We start from the raw sequence: 23,123 nt of genomic DNA on the forward strand, positions 1-23,123 counted from the left end.
TTCACCCCCATCAGAGGATATTCTCTGATGCAGCGTAGAACAATCAAGCACACGGCAGACTTGGGTTTTTAGCCTCCTCAACTCAGGAGTCTTCTCGCTCCAAGGACCTGGTGTTTTTGTATCTACCTTTTTGTTTTCTCTCTGTTTCTTTGAGTCTAGTTTTAGCTTTTATCCATATAGTTCTAATCCTGTGGAAGCCATGGAATGGTCGCAAAATTAGGTGCAGCAAGATTTTGTTCTTGGTAGAACTTTTTTCTTTTATGATGACAGAGTAGATCCTTGAACCCTGGGCTGCTTCTCCTTAGCTTAATGGCATGAGAGGCAGGAAGCTCACAAGTCTAGCCTCCTCTGAAGTGATGGGTTCTTTACGCTGTTAAAGTATATATAGTTTTGGGTGCACTTCTGTGAGAAATTGGGTCATAATAGGGAGCAATGTTGACTCACTTGTTTCCTGATCTCATGTTTACCTTTTGCATTGCTTTTTTGGCTGTTTAGTAGTAAACTGAAGTAAACACAACCTTAGCCATAGCCCAAGTCATCATTTTAGACCATGCTTTGTGCTCTGGATAAGTTATGTTCCCTCACATTTACTTTTACCTTATAAACCCTTATTTTAATTTCTATATTGCTAAATACTTTTAATATAGGCCCCTTCTACATTGCTGTATGGCAGTCATCTTCAAGCCCCGTGTGTACCCACCTCTGGACTTCATGCTGAAAGAGAAAAGTAATATTTATTTGCTTAAACCCCTATAAATTGAGATTTCTATTACTTTTAACTGAATCCATTCCTTAGTTGATTTTCTCATGTCATCAGAATTCTGTAAGGTAGGACTCTTCTAGAGTTGGTTAATTCAGTGGCTCAAAAAAGTCATCAGAAGCCAAGGGCCTTTCCATCTTTTCTATTCTTCCATTCCCCTCATGACAGCAGATTACCTCATGGTTGCTTTGTGAGGGCAGCAGCACCAGGCATCACATACTTTCATATCAATATCAAGGGGAAGGGAAAAGAAATCTTTCTACCTTGGGTCTCTTTTTAAGAAAAGGGAAACATTGCCCTCAAAGTCCCTCAGCAGATTTCTCCCCATGTCTCATTGGGTCACATGCTATGCCAAACCAAACGTTTGCCAAGAGGCATAAAACAACTATGAATGGCTGCAATCAATCGGGAGTCACCTGCTAGGGAGGGAGATGGGTCTTGTTTTCCCTGAAGGAAATAGCTACATGGAGAGCAACTAATAAAATCCAGGTTCTGTTAGAAAGAAGATGAGTTGCTGGTATAGCAACTCACAGTGTCTACCACTGAAGTATGATTGGTCTCTTTGGCCTGACTCACTTTCATGGATTTTTGGACCCCTTAGGAGAGAGTGGTCCTTAGGGAGATTTTGGATATTCTGATAATCTGATATACAGGAACCAAAACTAGTTTTTATTTGGACAAGTTAATTTAATTGGGAAATGAATATTATATAATCATAAGAATAATACAGGGTGATGAACTCCAGCCTAAGAGAGATAAAGGTATAGTTGAAAAAGGAATTTTGTTTTTAAAATAATATTAAAGATATGCTATGGAACAGCCCATACAGAGGACTTACTTTCACTTTACCTTTGAATAACTTGAGCTCTTTGGAGAATAATTCCATTCTAAGGCAGGTGCATTAATACAAATATCTGAAAATGAGAAGCTGTAAAGAATGAAAGTGGGCTAGTGTGACTTCCTAGTTGTTTATTATTTTTTTTAAGGTAATACTCTTTACAATTTATTTTTTATTTTTTTTTTACTTAGTTTTTCTTTTATTATGTTATGTTACTCACCATACATTACATCAGTAGTTTTTTTTTTTATGGTAGAAATTTTTTTTAATTAATTTTTTATTGTTATGTTAATCCCCATACATTACATCATTAGTTTTAGATATAGTGTTCCATGATTCATTGTTTGTGCATAACACCCAGTGCTCCATGCAGAACGTGCCCTCCTCAATACCCATCACCAGGCTAACTCATTCCCCTACCCCCTCCCCTCTAGAACCCTCAGTTTGTTTTTCAGAGTCCATCGTCTGTCATGTTGTTGTTTATTTTTGAGGTGAAGGTTTGAGATGATTCTTCATTTTTGCAGAATGTTGCTGAGAAATTTGGTCTCAGTCCTCAGATTTGTTCCTAGCAGGAACTCACAGGCTTTAGGGGTTTGTTATGATGGATGGAATCTGGCAACCTCAGAAGCATGAGGGCTGGCCGGCTTCAAAAAAACACAGAGAAGGACCCTGCAGTTTTGTGATTAGAAGATAACTTTTACAAAATATTTATAAATGAGTAGGACTAGGCAAATAGAACATGAATAAATCAGGTAGATCTATCTGAGCAAAATTACAAACCAGACCGTAATAAATGATGTATGTTTATTTTGGAGACATCAGCTTGAAAAAAATAGGCATGTTGCATCCAGCTATCAAGACAGAATTAACAATAATTAATTTTTGCCTCATAAAGAGATGATTTTTCCCCATCGTTAGTGGTTTGTGGTAGCAGTCTGTATCACTTCCTTAAAGATCTGCATTGGCATATTCAGTATAGGAAGTGTCCTCGCCCATTAGTATGTACCTATGGAACTTAGGAATGCTTTGTCCTTTCCAAAACTCATTTTCTTATTTTTCAGTTCTTGTCAGATGGCCAGGCAGCTACAAAATGATTTAATATTCTAGAACAGCACAACTCTTAAAGGGATATTTACCTATTTTTTGCTTCACATTTTATAATTTTATTTTACAAATTTTAGTTTGAGCTTATAATTTTAATTGAAAGAGCAAATCAGATTTGATTTTGTCACAAAGTATTTGGGCAGGAAAAGGCCCTCTTGTTTGCCCCATTTATAGATAGCCACAGTTACTTTAAGTATCTGAGACCTTCCATGAGGCACCCTACTCCCTGGCAACCTGATGGCAGGACATCATAATTCTTTTCTAATCATATATATATATATATATATATATATATATATATATTCCTAAATATGTATATATATATGTGTGTGTGTGTGTGTGTGTGTGACTTGAGGCAAGATACTTAGTCTCTCTGTGTCTCAGTTTCCTTACCTATAAAATGGGAGCTAAGAATATTATTTATCCCTAACAGTAGTTATGAAGATTAGATTAGTTAATATAGGTAAAGTCCTTAGAACAGTGCCTGGCCTAATAAGCACTCAATAAACACTAGCTAATATTATCCCAATAATTATTTAGAAAACATATTAAAAACAAAATTCTCAATATTGACAAAAGCTATTAGATGGCTGGTGTATGTCAAAGATCTTTATGTAGAAAATTATAGAACATTAAAAAATGTTTTATATTAGATATTTTATATATGTTAAATGTTAAAACATGAAAATGGAGAAATGTTATGTTCATAGATTCCAAGAATCCCATATCATAATGAAGTAAAATCCCATAAATTAAATTATAAATTAATTCGTTTGCAGGCAAAATACCAATTAGGTTTGTTTTTCTATTCTTATTTTTTTGTCATGAAATTTGGTGAACTGATCCAAAAACTTACATGGAAGAGTAAAGATGCAAGAATAACCAAGATGAAGAACAAAACTGGGGGAATTGCCTTACTAGGTATCAATATTCCTTATAAAGCTATAGTAATTAAACAGTGTGTTATTGGCCAGGGGTATAGAAAAGGGAAACTAGGAGACACTAACATAAATGGAAAATTATATCTAAAAAATGTAGGGGTGCCTGGCTGGCTCAGTCAGAAGAGCATGTGACTCTTGATCTCAGGGTCATGAGTTCAAGCTCCATGTTGAGTATAGAGGTTACTTAAATAAATAAATATTTAAAAAAAAATTACAAATCAGTGCATGACGGATAAATAAACAATTGGCTATCCATATTTAAAAATTAAAATATTTCTCTATTCAAACTCTATAAGAAAGAGTAAAGGTAAATAGAAGACCTAAATATAAATGTGTTTTTAGAAAGAACTGAAAGTATACAGCTCAAGGTCATGATAATGAGATGGGGTGTGGGCAGGAAAGTAAAATGGAACTAGAAAAGTTAAAGTGGACTTTGGTTATGTCTGGATGGATTTCTTCTTCTAGAAGCCTGGGTCACACCCATGGATAGCTGGAGCATGCATGTTTGCTGTCTCAGTCATTGTATTTTTTGTTTTCAAAATTTCACAAAATCAAAATGTAAAAAAGGAAAAAGAAAATGACAACTCTGCAATTGATGAAGACGTTTTATTTTTAGGACACTCAACACAAAAAGATTTGGAGTACCCTGCACATATCATGTCAGCATTTATATCAGAAACAGCTGGGCCACCATGGATCTGAGTGGGATCTTCAAGTAGACAATTAGATAGAGCAGAGGATCTGGACTCGGGTCAAAATAGAAGCATTGGTCTTGTTAAAGGAATTCATGCAAATGCAGTCATCAGATTGTATGCTTTCATTTATTCAATCTGTTGAACACATATTTATTGAGTCCCTAACATATGTTAGGCACTAGGCTAAGCCCTAAGGATTCAACAGTACAAGACAGGAGTCCTCATTTGAAGATTAATCTCTAGTGGGAAAGGCATACTTTAAAATAAGAATTACTTAGGTACATATATCATGACAAAATTTGATTTTGCTATAAAAGAAAACTAGTTACACTTGTGTGTGATTTAGAATTTTCTATATTTATCATCAAATTAATTGAAGAAAATGCTTTATAGTTGAAATTAGTTCTTTGGCAGTTATCGATTTATTGCGTCTAATCTCCAATTCCAGCCATCATAATCCTATATACAATTGTGAGTAAAAGGTGCTGCATGTTTTCTGAGATAGTTTGTGATTTGTCGAAAAGGAGGACAATCCTTTTCCCAATACTTTGTTCTATAGTTAAAACAAAGTCCCTGTAGTAGGTTGACTAATGGACTCCAAAGATACCCAGATCCTAATCCCTGGAACCTGTGAATGTAATCTTATTTGGAAATAGGCTCTTTGCAGATGTAATCAAGTTAAAATGAGATTATCCTGGATTGGAGTGGGCCCTATATACAGTTTGACTGGTATCCCTATAAGAAAAGGGACATTTGCACAGGAATTTCTCAAAACACTTGGAAACTAAACAACATGTGCTAATTAAACAACACACTCCTGAATAATCATAAAGGAATTCTCAAAGGAAATGACAAAAGTAAATTGAACTGAATGCAAGTGAAGATGCAATACATAAAAACGTCTGGGGCATGGCTACTTAGAGATTTATAGCACTGATCGCACATGTTGGAAGCAAGGAAAAGTCTCAATAATCTAAGCTCTCACCTAAAGAACCTAGAAAAAGAAGAGCAAAATAAACCCAAATCAAATAGAAAGAAGGAAACAACATGGGATGTAATCGAAAATAGACAAAGATGGGGCACCTAGGTGGCTCAGTGGGTCATGACCTCAGGGTTGTGAGATTGAGCCCCAAGTAGGGCTCTGCGCTGGACATGGAGTCTGTTTAAGATTCTCTCTCTTCCTCTCCCTCTGCACCCCCCCCCCGACACCCCTTTGCACTCTCTCTCTCTAAAAAAAAAGAAAGACAATTAAAATCAATGAAACAAAGAGCTTGAGCTTTGAAAAGATCAATAAAATTGATAACCCTCCAGCAAGACTTTAACCAAAGTTAAAAAGAGAGGACAGAAATAACCAATATCAGGAAGGAAGAGGATATCACCACAGATCAAGCAGATATCAAAATGATAATAGAATACTGTAAACAATTGTACACACATAAATTTGACAACTTAGATGAAATGGACCAATTTCTCAAAAAACACAAATCACCACACTCATAATATGAAATAATTTGAATAGTCCTATTACTATTAAATAAATTGAATTTGTAATGAAAAACATTCCCCCCAAAGAAATCTTGAAACCCAGATGGTTGCACTGGAGAATTCTACTAACCATTTAAAGAAAAATTAATACTAATTTTACATCATCTCTCCTAGAAAATAGGAGAGAGGGACCACTTCTCAATTCATTGTGAAGCTGATACCAAAATCAGGCAAAGACCATACAAAGAAAGGAAACCATATACAGTGTTCCTCATGAATATAGATGTAGAAATCCGTAACGAATATTAGCCAACAGAATTCATCAATATATAAAAAGAATTACATTCCGTGATCAAGTGGGGTTTATTCCAGGATGCAACCAATGAATTTTTTTTAAGGATTTGAAAATAGAATAATTTCATAACTAAATATAAGACTGTGGAAAATTTTTGTATTTATTTCCTTTCTTTAAACACAGGAAGTGTTCAATAGTGCCATAAAATACACCATGCTGTTTAGTTATTGTGTGAGCTGCATGCACCCAGGAATACAATCTATGGTATTGATTCTATTTTCTTTTCCTCATTATACAGTTTCACCTAAGACAAACTTAATAGCAATTTTGTGTGTGATTTTTTTTCATAAATAGCATTTATAAAAGAAATATAACTACAACATTATTTTCAAAATGAAAACCTAAAATCACTGCATTGCTTTATTAATGATATGAACATTTTGGCTTTTTAAAAGATCATTTCTTAGTAAATGATTACACTTAAAAATATAACTTTAATTAAATCATTGACTCTATTGAACACCAAGTAATGAAGCATTGTCAGTTTTAAAAGGCCATTAAATCAAAGCAGTCTTTTTTCCTATTCCTTCCTTGAAACAAGTAATGGAAACGGAAGGACAGGGACTCCTGGGTGACTCAGTTGTTAAGCATCTGCCTTTGGCTCAGGTCATGATCCCAGGGTGCTGGGATAGAGCCCTGCATCGGGCTCCCTGTTCTACGGGAAGCCTGCTTCTCCCTCTCCCACTCCCCCTGCTTGTGTTCCCTCTCTTGCTGTGTCTCTCTCTGTCAAATAAATAAAATCTTAAAAAAAAAAAAAGAAAATGGAAGGACATGCAGTGTACTTTTGTCTAATGTGAAATTAATCACTAGAAAATTATTTTTAATGTTCTACAGAGAGTCTTATTGTGATCAAGATCAAAGCAGCTTCATGGCTTCTTAGCATGTAATGTGCCAGTCCATGCATCAGCTTTATTTTTCCATGTATCTGTAAAGACTTTATTTCTAGAAGTTTCTATGTTCCTTGTGACGAGGTTACCTAGAATACATCCCAATGACTTGACCAGATAAAGACACAGTTTACACAGCTGAATATTATCAATTTTTCAATGGTAGAAAGTATAAATGAAAATAGAATAACCAAATCAATAATGACAGAAGCAAAAACAACAATAACAAAAAACAAAAATTACATTTATCGAGGCCAGGGTTACTCATTATAATTTTTTTTCTGGAGATGAGTACAATATTGGTAGGCAAGAACATATAATAGTTTAATGTTGTGTTTAATATTCCTTTGTGTAAAACTATTGGCATTCATATTCATAGGACCACTGTGGTTTTTATTTTTATGAAGGCCGAGTAGCAAGCACCTTTGTAACATGAAAGATTTGTATTCAATTCCCTTTATGTAAAAGCAACCTAGTGCACCAAACTTATTAATTTATCTTCAACTGATGTATAAATGATTGAACTAATCTTGATTTACCAACTAAATGGAATATGAGCTCTCAACAAGCAAAATTTATTAATTTTTACTTGGGCTTTATATACTTCTACCCTGCTTCTGAAAGATACAAAGAGGAAATTACAGCTTTTGTGGTTTCTTAAGGAATTAGTATAATCTAGTTGGTCCTAAACTGCAGAACAGGAATTAAACTTTAAGATTTCTTTTGTGCTGGTTTACCTGTGGCTACCTTATAAGAAGAACATGCTTTTTTGATTCATATTTATACTTTCAGATGTTGATCCATCCCCTTCCTTCCTTGATTTGGTCTTTTCATTTAAAAAGATATCTTTCATGAATGATTGAATTGTTAGAATCATGTGTTCATTTGCTCTTTTTCTCGTATTACAGACTTTTTCCAGAAAATGGTATTATGAGATTCATGGCAAATGATTGGATTGGAAAATAATTCAGGCAGATGTGAAAATATATATCAATAGCAAGTTGGGAAAATTCAATGTATATAATGATACCAAATAGTAGTAAGGGTGTGGGGGAAGATGAAATCACGCCCACGTTGGTTGAAGTGTAAATTGGTTTGATGACTTTGGAGAGCAATTTGGGAATACTTTGTAAAGTTGAAGATGCATCAATCTTGCCAAGATACTTCTCTACCCTAGAAAAACCCAGGCACTTGTGCACAGGGAGATTCTCTGAGCAAGTTTGTAATACAGGAAATAATCCACTTAACGGTGAATAAACACATAAACCATGGTTTATTCAAACAATTAGTATGCAGGATTTATAATGAATGGTCCAGGCCTACATGAATAGTTAATTTAAAAAATGCAATGCTGAGTAAGCAAAAATCAGTTGTAAAGGATAAAGTATAATTTATGTAAAATTTAGAAATAGTACTATTTATGGATTCTACATACATAATAAAAGTAGAAAAACATCATGAAAATAATACACACCAACATTAGGATAGTGGTTACTGCTGGGGAAGAAAATGACAGGTTGAGGATATACATGTATCTATAACATTTCATTTTTTAGAAAGCAAGGTGAGAGAATTGAAGTAAAGAAAGCAATGTTTTAACACATGTTAAACTTGGTAATTTAGCATTGTTTCATTTACAGGTGTCTTTCCCATTGCCTTTTGTACTCTTACGTGTTTAAATGGTTTCATGGTTAAAAAGAAAAATAATTTCTAATTACCCACTGTAAAGGGCTGAATTCAACCAGGTGAATGTACTCCCATAGGGATAACTTTGAAGTAAGGGAATTAAAGAGGTTTTCTCTTAAGCTGGCCAAGGAAGTAGCAAGAAGAATAATTTGTCAAGCAATGAACTTTGAAAATAGACCAGGATACACTGTGAATTTCATGGGAAATTATTCTGATACAGTCTTCTTTTAAAAAATCTTGAGGAATTAACTTAAGTGCTTATATTTTCTCAGCAATAAAAAATAATGATAATATTCATAACATTTAATAAGCACTTACTGTATTCAGATTCTGCTAAATTATTTATTTTCTCATCAAATTCTCACAGTGTCTCTGTGAAGTAGGTATTATTATAAACCACTTTGGAAGATGGGCTAAATACTTTCCCCATTTATGTAGCAGCACTAGTGTGTCTCGGCCATCCCCTTTGAATATTCTATTTAACAGTCTTTTTATTTCAGTGTTAGGACCTCAAAAACTAATTTTTTGAATATGTAAATGGGAGTTTATATTAACAGGCATCTGTCTGAATGGAAAAGATGTGCCTACGTCTTAATTTTCCTCCAGCTCAAAAATTTTGTGTTTGTATAGTTAGATTGATTAGATACTAATTCTACTTCTGAGAAATAATAATCTTTTTATTAAGAAATAGAAATTGCTCATTTGCGCATTTAAAAGATCTTCAAATTGAGAAAGAGTAGGTAGAGTTTTTATATATTAAAATCAAAGCAGAAAAATTGCCCAAAGTATATTCAAGTGTATTTATTTCTCTCAGAAACAGGGAAAAGCTGAGGATGGAATCAGATTTAGGATTGGACTGTACCAGCTTAGTTTCTGAAGTTATTTGAGAAGGAGCATAATTTTTATTTTAGAATTAATTAGAGTTGAATTTATTGGGCCATCAAATGCTCTAATAAGTACCTGTTGTTTTTCAGGTACTGAACTATCCTCTTTACAAGTAGGATTTCATTTAGTCCTAGCAACATCGTATGCTTGTTTTGCAGATGAGAAAACAAGATATGGGAGGGTGAGTAAAAGGCTCAAGGTTGCACAGCTTGAGAATGGCAGAGTCATGATTCAATCTAGAGTAGAATTTGAATCCATGTTGTCAATTCTCTGCTTTTCCGCCTCCTTCAAGCTGTAAAGGGACCCAATGTAAAAACCTCCATAACTAGTTTTAGTACAAGCAGGCGAATCTGAGCTCTGAAACCTGCAACACCTTTTGATGGAAGGCTGAGCATGTACTTATTTTTTTTGTGAGAAACAGTCACAATTAAGGATATTAACCTAAAGGACCTCAATAAAGATTGAGGTAGAGTTTAATGGAAAAAAAAATTGTTCTCTTTGGAAGACATGCTAGGGAGCTATGAATCGCTTTTCTTTTTATCCATGAAAAGATTAGAAGTATAGTATTCTGAATTATTTTCCAGGCAGAGAAACTAAAAGAATGCAAGACAGAGAGAGAAGCAGGAGTCAGAATATTATGTATTGCTTATTATTACAAAAGCAATACATGCACATGGTAGAAAACAAGAAAATATTGACAATTAAAGACAAAAATTTAAAAATCTGTGACTCTCACTGAGTGATAAATACCATTATTACCTTGGTGTGTACAACTCTCTATATATTCTTTAAAAATCAAATCATGCTGTTCAGCCTGTTTTATTACCTGATTATAGATTTTTTTTAAAGGTTAAAAGCATTTCTTTTCATTCTTTAGGGCATACATGGAGCTATAGAAATGTCAATATGGTAAGTATATACCCGTGAGGTTTTTGACTACCTTTCCATAAAACTTATTTTAACAAAGTATTATTTTCTTCTGTTCTCTATTCAAGGTGGTTCCTTACAATTGTGATCTGGTTCTTGAGGCCAGCTACTGGGTGAATGTCAGGACTTTTTTTTTTTTTTTTTTTAATATTTTATTTATTTATTTGACAGAGAGAGACACAGCGAGAGAGGGAACACAAGCAGGGGGAGTGGGAGAGGGAGAAGCAGGCTTCCCATGGAGCAGGGAGCCCAATGCAGGGCTTGATCCCAGGACTCTGGGATCATGACCTGAGCGGAAGGCAGATGCTTAACGACTGAGCCACCCAGGCGCCCCAAATGTCAGGACTTTTGTGAACTGAACAACCCTCTATGTCAATCATATGATTCTTCTTCCAGGTTAGAAGGCTTACCCAGAGCCAAAGTTGAGACAGAGATAACCATCATTTGTGAAAGGTAGAAGAGATCCTACAGAATGAATATTTATTTTACACATGGGGTAAGTGAGGACTCCAAAATAATGTCCAAGGCCCTACAGCTAGTTGTTGGTGAGAGCCCCTGACTGAAATCCAGCTGTGCTAACTCAGTCCATTGCTCTGTCGTCTACTGCTTATTGTCTCTCGCTCAGGATTCCATCTCATGAGATTGCAGAATAGAGCACTGTGTTCTAGCTTTATTTGGGGCAATGTTTCCAGCATCCACCCTCAGGGCCCTGCATAAAGAGGGCCTTGGAAACATCTCCACCATTAAGAAATTCCATGAAGCTTAGTAATTGTTCCCATTACCCTTTAAAAATCCTTTCTACCATTGGAAGAACAGAATGCCCATTCATTGGTCTTAGGATTTAAGACAGCTATTGGAAAGATTTTTAATTTGGTTTTCAGAGTCCTGTTACTGGGCTATGAGGCATGGTGGGAGTCTAAGGTGGAGGGAGAAATGTAGAACAGAAGCTGGCCAGGGAATAGCCAAAGGTTTAATTTCACCAATAGGAAGGTTTTTCTTGTCCTTCCTTTATCAATTGTCATTGTCCTCTTCATCATCAGTCCAATTTTTTTTTTTAATCTAACATATCTTATGCTTACTGTAGTCAGATACTGAGCTCAGTGCTTTTATATACATTATCTCCTTTCATCTTATGAATCAAGTTATGTTTTTCCCATTGTACAGATTAGCAAACTAAGGCTCAAGGGACTGTAAGAGCCTTGTAGCTAGTAATCACGCTAGGATTCTTTGGGTGTCTGGAGCCATACTCTTTACAGTCTATTATTCTATTCCTCTGACAACTATCCATGAGGGGCCGAGGCCCCCAATCCCAAATCAGAGTGCAGAGTAAGCTTGGAATTGATCCAGACAGTGGTATGAAAAAGGAGGATCTAAGCTGGGGCACATGAGGCCTATGGCAATGAGTTTTCTGAGTCTGGTACTGAAGATTTGGATCTGTCTGACCATCCTGGAGGTTATGTCCCAGGGGTGGGGTAAGGTATAATCAGGCTGTCTTGTTTTGTTTTACATATGACATCCACTTTCAGGGAAGAAACAGGTAGAACTAAGTCAGTGCAGTTTACATGCTGTATGTATTCAGTTCTTGGCAAGAGGTTTATGTGTGTTTAGGATCAGGGCAGGGATGGGAAGGGTGAGGATCTTCCAACTGAAGGAAAAAAAATGTGCAAGTCACAATAGGGTGGTGAAGGAGCACATTCAAAGTAATAAAGGCCACCCTGAGGGGTGGTGGACCAGATTTCTCCCTTTATTGTTGCTGGTGGAGTATGCGCAATTTTCTATTTGAATATCTATATAGTCTCAATTCTCAAAGTATGGTCTCCAGACCAGCAGCACCAGAATCACCTGGGAACTTGTTGGAAATGCACATTCTTGAGCTCCATCCCGGACCTACTGAATTGGAAAACTTGGAGTGGGGCCAGGTCTTACAGATCCAGGTGCCTGGTGCAACTGATGTTTGAGACCCACTGACCGGCAGCATTACAACATTTAATTGTCAGGCAACCATACGGGTTAAGTATTATTATCTGTGTTTTACAGAAAAGAAATCCAGAAAATGTCCAGTTAATGTTGGGGATCATGCCCATCTAGTAAATAGCAAAAGTGAGATTAAAATTCACTATTACCTGGTTGTAGAGTTTAGGTGCCATGCTGCTTCTGGGTAATTTTAACTGTTAACTGAATTTCATCTTTGAGTTAATCTGTTTGGACATTTTCTTCAGAGGTGATTATACTTTCATATTACTTATTATATAATATCATATTATATATTTATGTTGCCTCTAACATAGCATTTCAGTGATATAATGGGAACTATTTACTCCAAGGAATTATCTGGAAGCACTTCCAGATCAATTAACTTTCCTTCCTTTTCCCTTTAGCTCGTTTCTTCCACAATTTATTTTGAAAATCTCAATGCTATGAAAGTTAAAAGAATAATCCAATAAGTAATACTACATTCTTTGCTAGTTACCAGTTAACCCTTTTCCTTTTTCCCTTTTTCCACATGTACTTTATCTCTCTCTTCCTGTGTGTATGTATCCATGTCTATGTATGTTTGTGTATCATGCATACACATTTTTCTGAGCTATTTGAAAATAAATTGCAGATATTATAACAATTCACCTCTAAATTATTTAGTATATTTCTCCAAGAACTTTTCTTATACACCCACAATACTACTAGTACATCGAATAGATTCAACAGTTGTTCAGTAATATAATTAAATATACAGTCCATATTCTTATTTCTTCAATTATTAAAGAAAAAGTCCCTTATAGTTTTTTTTTTTAAGATTATTTATTTGAGAGAGAGAGAGAGAATGCATGAGCGTGGTGGGAAAGGGCAGGAAGAGAGGGAGAGAGAGTCTTAAGCAGACTCTGCTGAGCACAAGCCGTATGGGACACGGGGCTGGATCCCATGACCCTGAGATCGTGACCTGAGCTGAAACCAAGAGTCAGATGCTTAACCTACTGTGCCACCTAGGTGCTGCCCCTTATAGTTTTTTTTTAAATTCAAGATTCAACAGAAATCATGCAATGCATTTTGCTATCATGTCTTTTTAATCTCCTTCATCTACAATAGTTCCTCTGTTTTTTTTTGTTTGCTTTCATGCTCTTGACATTTTTGGAGTGTGGGCTGATTGTCTAGAAGAATGTCCCACTTCCATTTGTGTACTTCCTGTTGCATCATGTTAGGAAGCACATGATGTCTGTTTGTGCCATTCTTGATAATGAACAATTTGGTTATTTAGTTACTTGATGTCTGCTTAGATCTCTGCAACATAAAGGAACCACTTCCTCTTACAAATGAAAAGTGGTATGTGAGATGATACTCTGAAACCTGTTCTTCAACTTTTCACTCAGTGGTGTTAGCATCAGTATCACATAGGGGGTTGCAAAAGGGTGATTTTTCTAAGTTTATTATTTCTACATTTATTAACTGGCATTCTTCTGCTCCATCATTTCCCCCTTTTTCTCTCCCCTTTATTTTGTATGTATTATGTATTAGGTATGCATCTATCAATGTATGCATGTATGTGTTATCATCATTTACTTTGATTACATTATTCTTAATATTATCTTTTTCTTTAAGTCTAAGGTTAATCATTATCATTTCTATCATTTTTTGAAGCATAAATACATCGTAATTTTTAATGAATGATACTAACTGTATGGTCACTGGGTTTGTACCTAAATAGAAGAAATAGAAGAGATTTGATGATTTGTGTAGCCAATGGGATGGTTCAGCCCCTTATTCTTGTAGTCTCTGTTACTCTTCAGGATTTGGTTGACATATTTGGGGCAGAGTGGAGGGAGGAAGGATGGCCAGAGAGAATCTTTTAGATCTGATTTTTCACCCAAATTTCTGTATTTGTAGCCTATTTTTAAGAGAAATCTGCTTTGAATTGGGGTCAAAGGTATCTTCTGTGGTGCATTTTTATATCTTTGTGAGTTCAGTGGTCTTCAACAAGTATTTTATATACATGAGACTATGGCGTATGTTATATTATTATGCTGTATATATATGCTATATATATATATATATACACACACACATATATTCAGTTGTTGTAAGAAGAGGATCTCTATATTTTCTCTGATAATATGAGTCATCTTCAAGTTTTAATGTTGCTAAGGGGAAAAGAAATGACTAAGATTGAGAGAATAAAAGTTATAAAATAGGTCACAATGTTTGGAAACAACTTGTAGAATACATGAAAAATATAAACATGATGAATTGTGAGAAAATAAAATTTGATTTGTGCTAGAGTGAGTGAATTGGGTTAAAGGTAGTAAGTTACATTGGTTATTCTAAAGAGATTACAAACATTATTTAAAAAGTAGTCTTGTTTTAGATAAAAATGCCATGTTAAAATTAAATTATTAAAGAAATCTATGATCATGTAGACTTGTGAATTAATATTATATATACTTTAAAAAGCATGATAGGAAAAGAAAAAAAACTGGGAAAAATAGGATTATCTTTAAAATGGAGATTAAGAAAAATTAAAGTAGCTGAATATAATGATTTTCTAGCTGTGTTACTTCTGGTTTTCTTGAAAATTGTGCCCTCTAAGTGCTGGGAAAGCTCAGAGAAAGCCCAAGTCAGTGGTTGAGTAAGTGGGTTGGGTATTAGAAGTACATTTGCAAAACTTCAGAACAAATCTTCTGTTGTTTTATTTTTTTTTATTTTCATTTTTCAAAAGATTTTATTTATTTGAGAGAGAGAGCACAAGCAGGGGGAGCTGCAGAGAGAGAGGGAGAAGCAGACTCCCTGCTGAGCAGGGAGCCTGACGTGGGGCTCGATCCCAGGACCTGAGATCGTGACCTGAGCCTAAGGCAGACGCTTAACCGACTGAGCCACCCAGGTGCCCCTCTTCTGTTGCTTTAAATAAAGCTCCTAGGAATTTATTTCTTTAACTTTTCTCCTGATTCTTCCATTAAAGATTGTATAAGCGCAGTATAACCATGGAGGGGGAGGAAGTTTCTCAGAGTTTTTTGAGAAAAGAATTTGAGGCAAACAACCTCAATCTTTCAGGTGCAAGCAGGGCTGCCATGGATGTTGGACAGACTGTGCCTTGTCTGCCCTAGGGCTCCTGGCCAGGAAGAGAGGGGGGCCATGCTCTGACTGACAAGCTATGCATTGTGACAAGATCAAGAGACTTCAGTCTGGAAGAAAGAGTACCTTTCTGTAATATGCACAAAGGACACATATGGGCTAGGTTAAACCTGGCCACAATATTGGTGAAATTTAGAAGTAATTCTCTCTCCCTCTCTCTTTTTTTTTTGAAATAATTCTCTTTTAAATGCTGTTCCAGATGACTGTGTCAGAAGGAGACGTGGGAAGGGGAAAGTAAAGGTCTAAAGGCTATACTCCTTGATTAAAATGACAGGTATTGATTATCATTTTTTATCTTTTCTGATCTCTCTGGAAGAAGAAAGTGATCTTTCAAATTCCTTTGTGATGAAAAGCAGTGCTTATGTTTAAATAAATATTTCTGGTGTTCAGAGTAAGCAACACATTATTTATGGAATCTTAGTTTGGGGTATGTCTACTTTCATTTTTAGTTCCCAAATATTAGAATTTCAGAAGAAAGTCATTTAAAAATACTATTTATGGTCGTTTTTAAACTACTTTCAATTTTTTTATTCTTTATATTCACTCTCTGTAATCATGTTAAGATATCTTCTAAAAATCAGTGGCTTTTGAGGGACCATAAAAGCTTAACCACAAAAGGTTATGGGATTAAAAAAAAAGACCTTAAAAGCGACATTTATTACTATTTTTTTCTCATTCAATTTGTCAACCTTAAAAGTAAAATTACAGTTTTTTTTTTTTTATCAGCAAAATGGGCTTATTCAGGAATAGCAGAGGAATTACAATTTGGGACAAGCATACTATAGCAAAAGCTATAGGCAAGTCTGGTTTCTTATTGGCTGGGCTGTTGCCAGACAAGGGGAAAAATCTTCCTTCTTCCAGCTGGGGTAAAGCTTTTTCCTTTTGGGAATGTAAGATATGCCTCTTCAACTGAGCCTGCAATTGATGACAAGTGGTGATATATGAGAGCGCTCCCTTTTGGCCTCCTGACTCCACTTTAAATGAGGTTTCTTTTCTTCAGTTACACACATTGCTATTTGTTATTCATGTGGCTGATTCTTACTGTAACTTCTTAATTTTTTTTGAGAGCTTTTGAAAACTATTCCCTTTAGGGGCGCCTGGGTGGCTCAGTCCGTTAAGCGGCTGCCTTCGGCTCAGGTCATGATCCCAGGGTCCTGGGATCAAGCCCCGCATCGGGCTCCCTGCTCGGCGGGGAGCCCGCTTCTCCCTCTCCCTCTGTCTGCCGCTCTGCCTACTTATGCGCTCTCTCTCTCTCTGTTAAATAAATAAATTAAAAATCTTAAAAAAAAAAAAAGAAAACTATATTCCCTTTAGAAGGAAGCAAGGCAAAGACAACAACTAGTCTATATCTTTGTCAGTCTATATCCATTTTTATACAAATTGATATTGCCAGTATTGTTATTCTTGAGTGATTAGTAATCTTTGAATTGCACTGAGGTCAGTTGTCTTTGTATCCCTTAAGGAGAAATCTGGGATATTGGGAAACGGTGGTGGTTTACTGAAAATTGTCATTCCACGGTTTGTTTGTTTGTTTGTTTTTGAGACATACCTGTTGAACTTTTTTTTTTTTGCTTATGTGTATGCGAGTGGCACTATTCGTAGGTATAGGTCATTTATAGCTAATCAAGTTCCCTCAATCTTCTGAATTCTTTGTACTCTTCAGCAGCTGTGCCTGATCCATTTTGACCGTCACCCCCACCAAATGCCTCCCTACCACACCAGATGAGCCAGATGGCTTGTTTCTCTTTACTCCTAACATGCTGCTCTGGAGACATGCCTAACTTCTATCATTCTTTCTATTTTCCTGTGGTTCATATACCTGAAGTAAGTATTAGAGTAACAAACAGTCACCTTTTTGAAATTAGTTTTTCAGCAAGCAGTTTCTCTCAAGAACTCAAGCATGGAGAGACTAGGAAATATATACAACAGTTCCTTCTCTTCTCACACTGTCCAGCTGGGGCGTGTTTTTTCTGGTTTCAACAAAATATTCAATACATTTCAATCTGGGCCAATTGCCAGATTTGTGATGGCACCGTAGAGCTCTACAATTGATTTTTGAAAGTGGCTATATTTTTAATTTTTCTCGTATAACATCGGAAAATAATTCTCTCGAGTACACTATAAAATAACAAAGCAGTGATTTCACTGGTTTTTTTTTAATGAGTCAGCAGAGAGGCTATGACTGGGGAACTTTTATGGATCACAGGATTTACAATTTGGAGAACTAAAAGAGATAAACAACTAACTGATGTTCTTGAGGTATTGGTAAGTGTTGCTGACCTGTGATAATGACTCCCATGTTAAAATCCTTTAATTATGCATTGATTTTTCCATAGTAGTAGATTTTGTATTGTCTGCATTCCCTTCTGATACTTTTGGGGGCACAGCATAATGATATATTTCTGATCTTTGTGATATTTAGGATTAACAGGAAGCCCAAAGTGAGAGTGACTTAAAGAAGGCAGAGATTTATTTCTCTTTCTCATAAACAGGAAGTGGAAGTAGACAATCCACAACTAATAAGGAAACTCCACAAACATGAGGGACTCAGGTTCCTTCCACCAGGTCTCCCTGCCATCTTAACATATAGCTTGTAACTCATGGTCCTAGATGTCTGCTCCAGATACAAATCTCGTGTCTGCTCTTAGCCAGCATGAATGAGGAAGGATAAGGATACACCCTTCCCTTTAAGGAAGAACACTTACTCGAGTTTTCATAGACTATTTCTACTTATCCTGTTGGCCAGGATCTAGTTACATTGCCATGTCTAGCTATAAGGAAGACTGTGAAGTGTAAATTTCATTCTGGGCAACCTGTTCCCAGTTAGAAATTAATGGTTCTATTACCAAAGGAGTAGAGGAAGATGAATATTGGGGCACAATTAGCAATCTCTGATGTAACTTTTAATAGTTTGCTTTAGAGACTTATTTATGAATATTTTCCAGGGGCAGTTTTTAAATTCTCCTTAAGAACTTGATCTGTTTTCTGGAATAGTTCAATGCATTTTGTTAATGACATTGTTTTAAAGTATAAGCAAGGGAGATTCTGATCTTTCTTAAATGGTATAAGAATGGGGCACAGATCTGTATCCTGTTTCTCATCCATCAGCTCTGGCACACACATACACCCAAACCTTTACAGGTGTGTTGCTAAATTTTGATCAATGAGAAAAACTTATTAATTTTTGTAGCTGATTATGTATATAGTTATGCCATGTTGTCATTTAGAACATTGAATTGAGTAGGTGCCCAGAGGCTGTATTCAGCAGGTACAGAAATCAAGGGCGGTGTGGGGAGGTTTCTGTGCTGGAGATGTAGGCTCTACCTTGTGGATTTGCTGTCATGAACTTGGGGCTTCCATTTTCCACCTTCACTCCCACATTCCAGCCAACGGGAAAGGAATTAGAGGAGGAGAAGAGCACGTGCCTTCCCTTTACTGGCAGAATCTGGAATTTGCACACATTACACAGGTAGATCTTTCTTTTTCTTTCTTTCTTTCTTTCTTTCTTTCTTTCTTTCTTTCTTTCTTTCTTTCTTTCTTTCTTTCTTTCTTTCTCTTTCTTTCTTTCTTTCTTTCTTTTTCTTTCTTCCTCTTTCTTTCTTTCTTTCTTTCTTTCTTCTTTCTTTCTTCTTTCTTTCTTTCTTTCTATTTTCTTTCTTTCATATAACCATCTCTTACACTCAGACTTTTATATTGATTAAATCTGATTACATCTAAGCCTTTTAGCCTTTAACACTGTTTGCTATTTTTCATTATAAAGGCAGCATATATATTTTGAAATATATAAATCTCTAAATGTATTTAAAGATAAGTATTTCACAGTATAAATTATTGTCTGCATTTTGAATGGTATCTTTAGATTGTGTTATCAGAATTGGGACAAACAGATTTGATAAATATTGCCAATTTACTTTTTTTTTAAAAATTAAAATTTATGTTCTTAGAAGCTATATTTGAGAGTGTTTATTGCAAACTTACTAGCATTAAGTTTTCTCATGCAGTTTTAAGAAATATGTAAGATGTCTTCATTCTAAGTGAAGATAAATATTTATTGTCTAGTCTTAGCTTTTTCCATTTTGTTTTTTTCTTAAGGGATCATATTAGGTATTTATATTTAAGTAATGCTAATTTTTCTTCTGTCATATTCATTACTTAAAAATTTCAGTATGTTCTAAGTCTTTTGAATTCTTTTTTTTTTTTTCAAAGATATTATTTATTTGACAGAGACACAGTGAGAGAGGGAACACAAGCAGGGGGAGTGGGAGAGGGAGAAGCAGGCCTCCCACTGAGCAGGGAGCCCGATGCGGGGCTCGATCCCAGGACCCTGGGATCATGACCTGAGCCGAAGGCAGACGCTTAACTGACTGAGCCACCCAGGCGCCCCAGTCTTTTGAATTCTTATTGAAGAATTTAATAAGAACTTAATTTTTATTCTTCTTATTGAAAGATATAAAATGCATACATAGTTCAGTTTATTAATCATAAACATTGTGATTTTCTTTTTACTGTTTCTAAGTGTACAAGATATTTACCATCCTGATGTTCAGAATTGCATAGGTATCTTCATTTTCTTCCATTTTATTTTTTTCTTTAATTTAATTTGGTGTATGGAATGAGGTAAGGCTCTAAGTCCATACATTTTCCCCAAATAGCCAATAGTGAATCCCTGCTGTTTTTTAAATAATCTTTTTCATTTGCATCAATTTGTAGTATCTTATATATTACATAAATACACAAACTATAATATGTATTTTCAACCTATCTTTTCTGTCTTATTGGTGCCAGAAATATTTTTGTAGCAGAATATTTTTATGTGATGAGAAATTTGGTTGTAGTGTTTGGGATGTCCTTACAGCAGTTATTACCATTTTGTGCCGAGAGACCAATAAAAGCATTTAAAAAAAAAAAAATGAATTCAGAAAGTGCTTTTCCACATGACTGTCCTGCAGGCACTTCAAACTCAATACACCCAGAAGAAACCCATTATTGGTAGCCCTATTACAGCTCTCTTCTAATGGTTCCTAGTGCAGTTAATGGCTTCGCTCTCATCCAGTCTCCCTCGCTACAAAGCCCAGCGCCATTTCTGACTTTTCTCTCTGCATTTCACCCTACATACAACTATTCCCTAGTGTTTTCTAACTCTGTCCAGAAAACTAGAATCATTTGTTCCCTTTGGTTCCCACTGCCTCTCCCCTCAGGGCTCTGCCACCTCTCCCCTGGACGTTGAGAACAGCTTCAGGTTCTTGCCTGCAGCCTCCCATGTGTCCACCTTCTGCATAGGTACCAGTTATCTCTCTAGATTACAGATACAAACATATTACTCGTTCTGCTCTTAATCCTTGGGTGGCTTCCCGTTGTCTTCAGAACAGAGTTCAAACTCATTACTGGGCTATTCAAAGCTGAGCAAAAGATGGGTCTCCTTCTGACTTTACCTTTTCAGCTCCCTTCATTCCTGGCCACCCACAAACCCTGTGTTTCTGTCACCCTGGTAAATGGCTCACCTTTACTTTGAAATATTTAAACGTGCTTTTCCGTTGGGCTGTTTTGTCCATAAACACCTCACTCTGTTTTCATAATCCACACTTTAATTCCCAGATCAAATATCATTGGCTCTGGAAAGCTCTCCTTATCTATGAAGTCAAACTTAATTGCCCTGTACTCTGCGCTCCTGTTGAATTTGTGTACACATTTATCACAGCCCAGGTTGCTTTCTAAATTATTTAAGATGCAGTATATCTGGTGAGACTGTACATTTTAAGGGGGCCAACATAGCCCATCTGTCTTTGTAGACACAGAATATGACCGACCTCACAGCAGATTTTCTTAGTTCTGGGAGAATAACTTAAGCATTCCCTCTTGGTTGTATAACTGAGATGTGAGTTTGTACCTACAGCATGGACAATATCTAACCCCCAGCCTTCTAGGACTCTTTAACATGCAGAACTAATCCCTGGGGGAAGATTTAGGTATGTTTGCAGAGGGCCAAAGAATACCCTAGAAGACATGTTCAGGTACCATCTTCTTTCCTTCCAAGGTTTACTGGGGTAACTTTTCTGATAGATTGAGAAGGTTCTGATGGATTTAACGGCCCTCTGTCACTAAAGCTTATGAAGGACCTGAATGGGGAGCTTACTGTGAGGAAGATGGTCCTGATTCACCACCATTTTCCCTATTTGTGGGGTTTGATTGTTTCTGACAGAGCTTGAGTTTGTGCTGGAAATCTCTATGACCTACATCCTGGCTTGGCTCCTGACCCCCATCCATGGTGGGCCTCTGAGTACAAACTAAAGGAGATAAAACCTTGGGAGCCCAAGCAGAAGGTAGCGTTGCAGCCTCTGGTAAGGATCTGGCCCAGGAGGATGACTTAGGATCTAGAGACCAGAGGCCAGGATGCATTTTCAATTTCATTAGCAACAGAAGTAACGAAAATTATAAATTGAGGCTCATGGTGTCCTGATCAAACTCTCCAATTTTGTCTTGTGAACTTCAAGTGGTCTTCCTTAAACTGACTAACACCCCTCCCCGCCTCCCCATTTCTGTTGGAGAAAGAGCTCAGGTAACTTAGGCATGGAGTAATTGGATTATTAAAGGAGTAACTATATTTGTACTCCAAGCTGGTTAGGCAGGTTATCCAGCTTACACTTAGTTGTGCCTCTCCCATGACAGGGTAAATATCTGCAAAGTGGATCTCCCTGGTGATGAGAAAGGTTATTTGAACATTGTAAATAGTTGTATTTAATTGCTTCTACCCTATGTTTATTTTAATGTTTGTAACTACAGTCCTAACAGGTAACATTTTAAAGTTCTGTATAAAAAGTTATTTTTTATTTGCAAATATTCTTGTGGAAGATACAGACTGCCTGGAATAAAGCATGAAGCAGGGCTGCCTCTGTTCCTTGGAGTCTCAAGCTGTAGTTACTGCTGTATGTTGTCATTAAAACCGAGAGATATGCAGTGTCATTACATTTTTTAAAAATGATTTTGTCTATTTCGGTTGGCACTGGAGAGGATTGCCCCACAAAATCAGCCCCCAGTTTTCAGTTGACGAGTTTTGCAAATTTGCTTGCTTTTGCTCTCTTACACAGAAATTGGTTACCCTTTGTTGCAATTTAAAATATCATTTTTCTTATTTAGAGAGGAGGTTTCTAAGTGCACCCTCCTATTGGAGAATGTTTATGCTGACCACCTATAATTGAGAATATATAAATGTGCTCCCTGGGACTTGTACTGGCTCAGCATTTTCCCCCAAACTCTTCGAAGAGATTTTTGTGCCAGACCTCCATGGTTCATACTGTTAGTTCCCTTCGCTATTGTTGTCTGTTTATATGAAAGGGGGACTGCTTGAGTTTTACTTTTCGTGTCCTGTATGAAACCATGTGCTCTATATTCCAATGGGAAACATATAAAATGTAGTAGTTTAGCTGAAATTTATAAGAATTTTT

The 23,123-nt window shown here is 36.1% G+C and overlaps 1 protein-coding gene across 6 annotated transcripts in view; it reads left to right on the forward strand.

Moving 5' to 3' along the window:
• Window positions 1–23,123, forward strand: part of LOC118526002 (glutaredoxin domain-containing cysteine-rich protein 1) — a 308,805-nt gene that overhangs the window by 14,589 nt on the left and 271,093 nt on the right. Inside the window, exon 3 of one of the 6 annotated variants that reach the window (XR_013446334.1) lies at window positions 10,514–10,545. The exons of the other annotated variants lie outside the window; for them this stretch is intronic. The gene's annotated coding sequence lies outside the window, so the exon portion shown is untranslated. Of the gene's footprint in view, window positions 1–10,513; window positions 10,546–23,123 lie in introns of those variants that run through there. 6 annotated transcript variants of the gene reach the window in all.

The sequence above is a fragment of the Halichoerus grypus genome, chromosome 3 (assembly GCF_964656455.1).
Source record: "Halichoerus grypus chromosome 3, mHalGry1.hap1.1, whole genome shotgun sequence".
NCBI classification, from domain to species: domain Eukaryota; kingdom Metazoa; phylum Chordata; class Mammalia; order Carnivora; family Phocidae; genus Halichoerus; species Halichoerus grypus.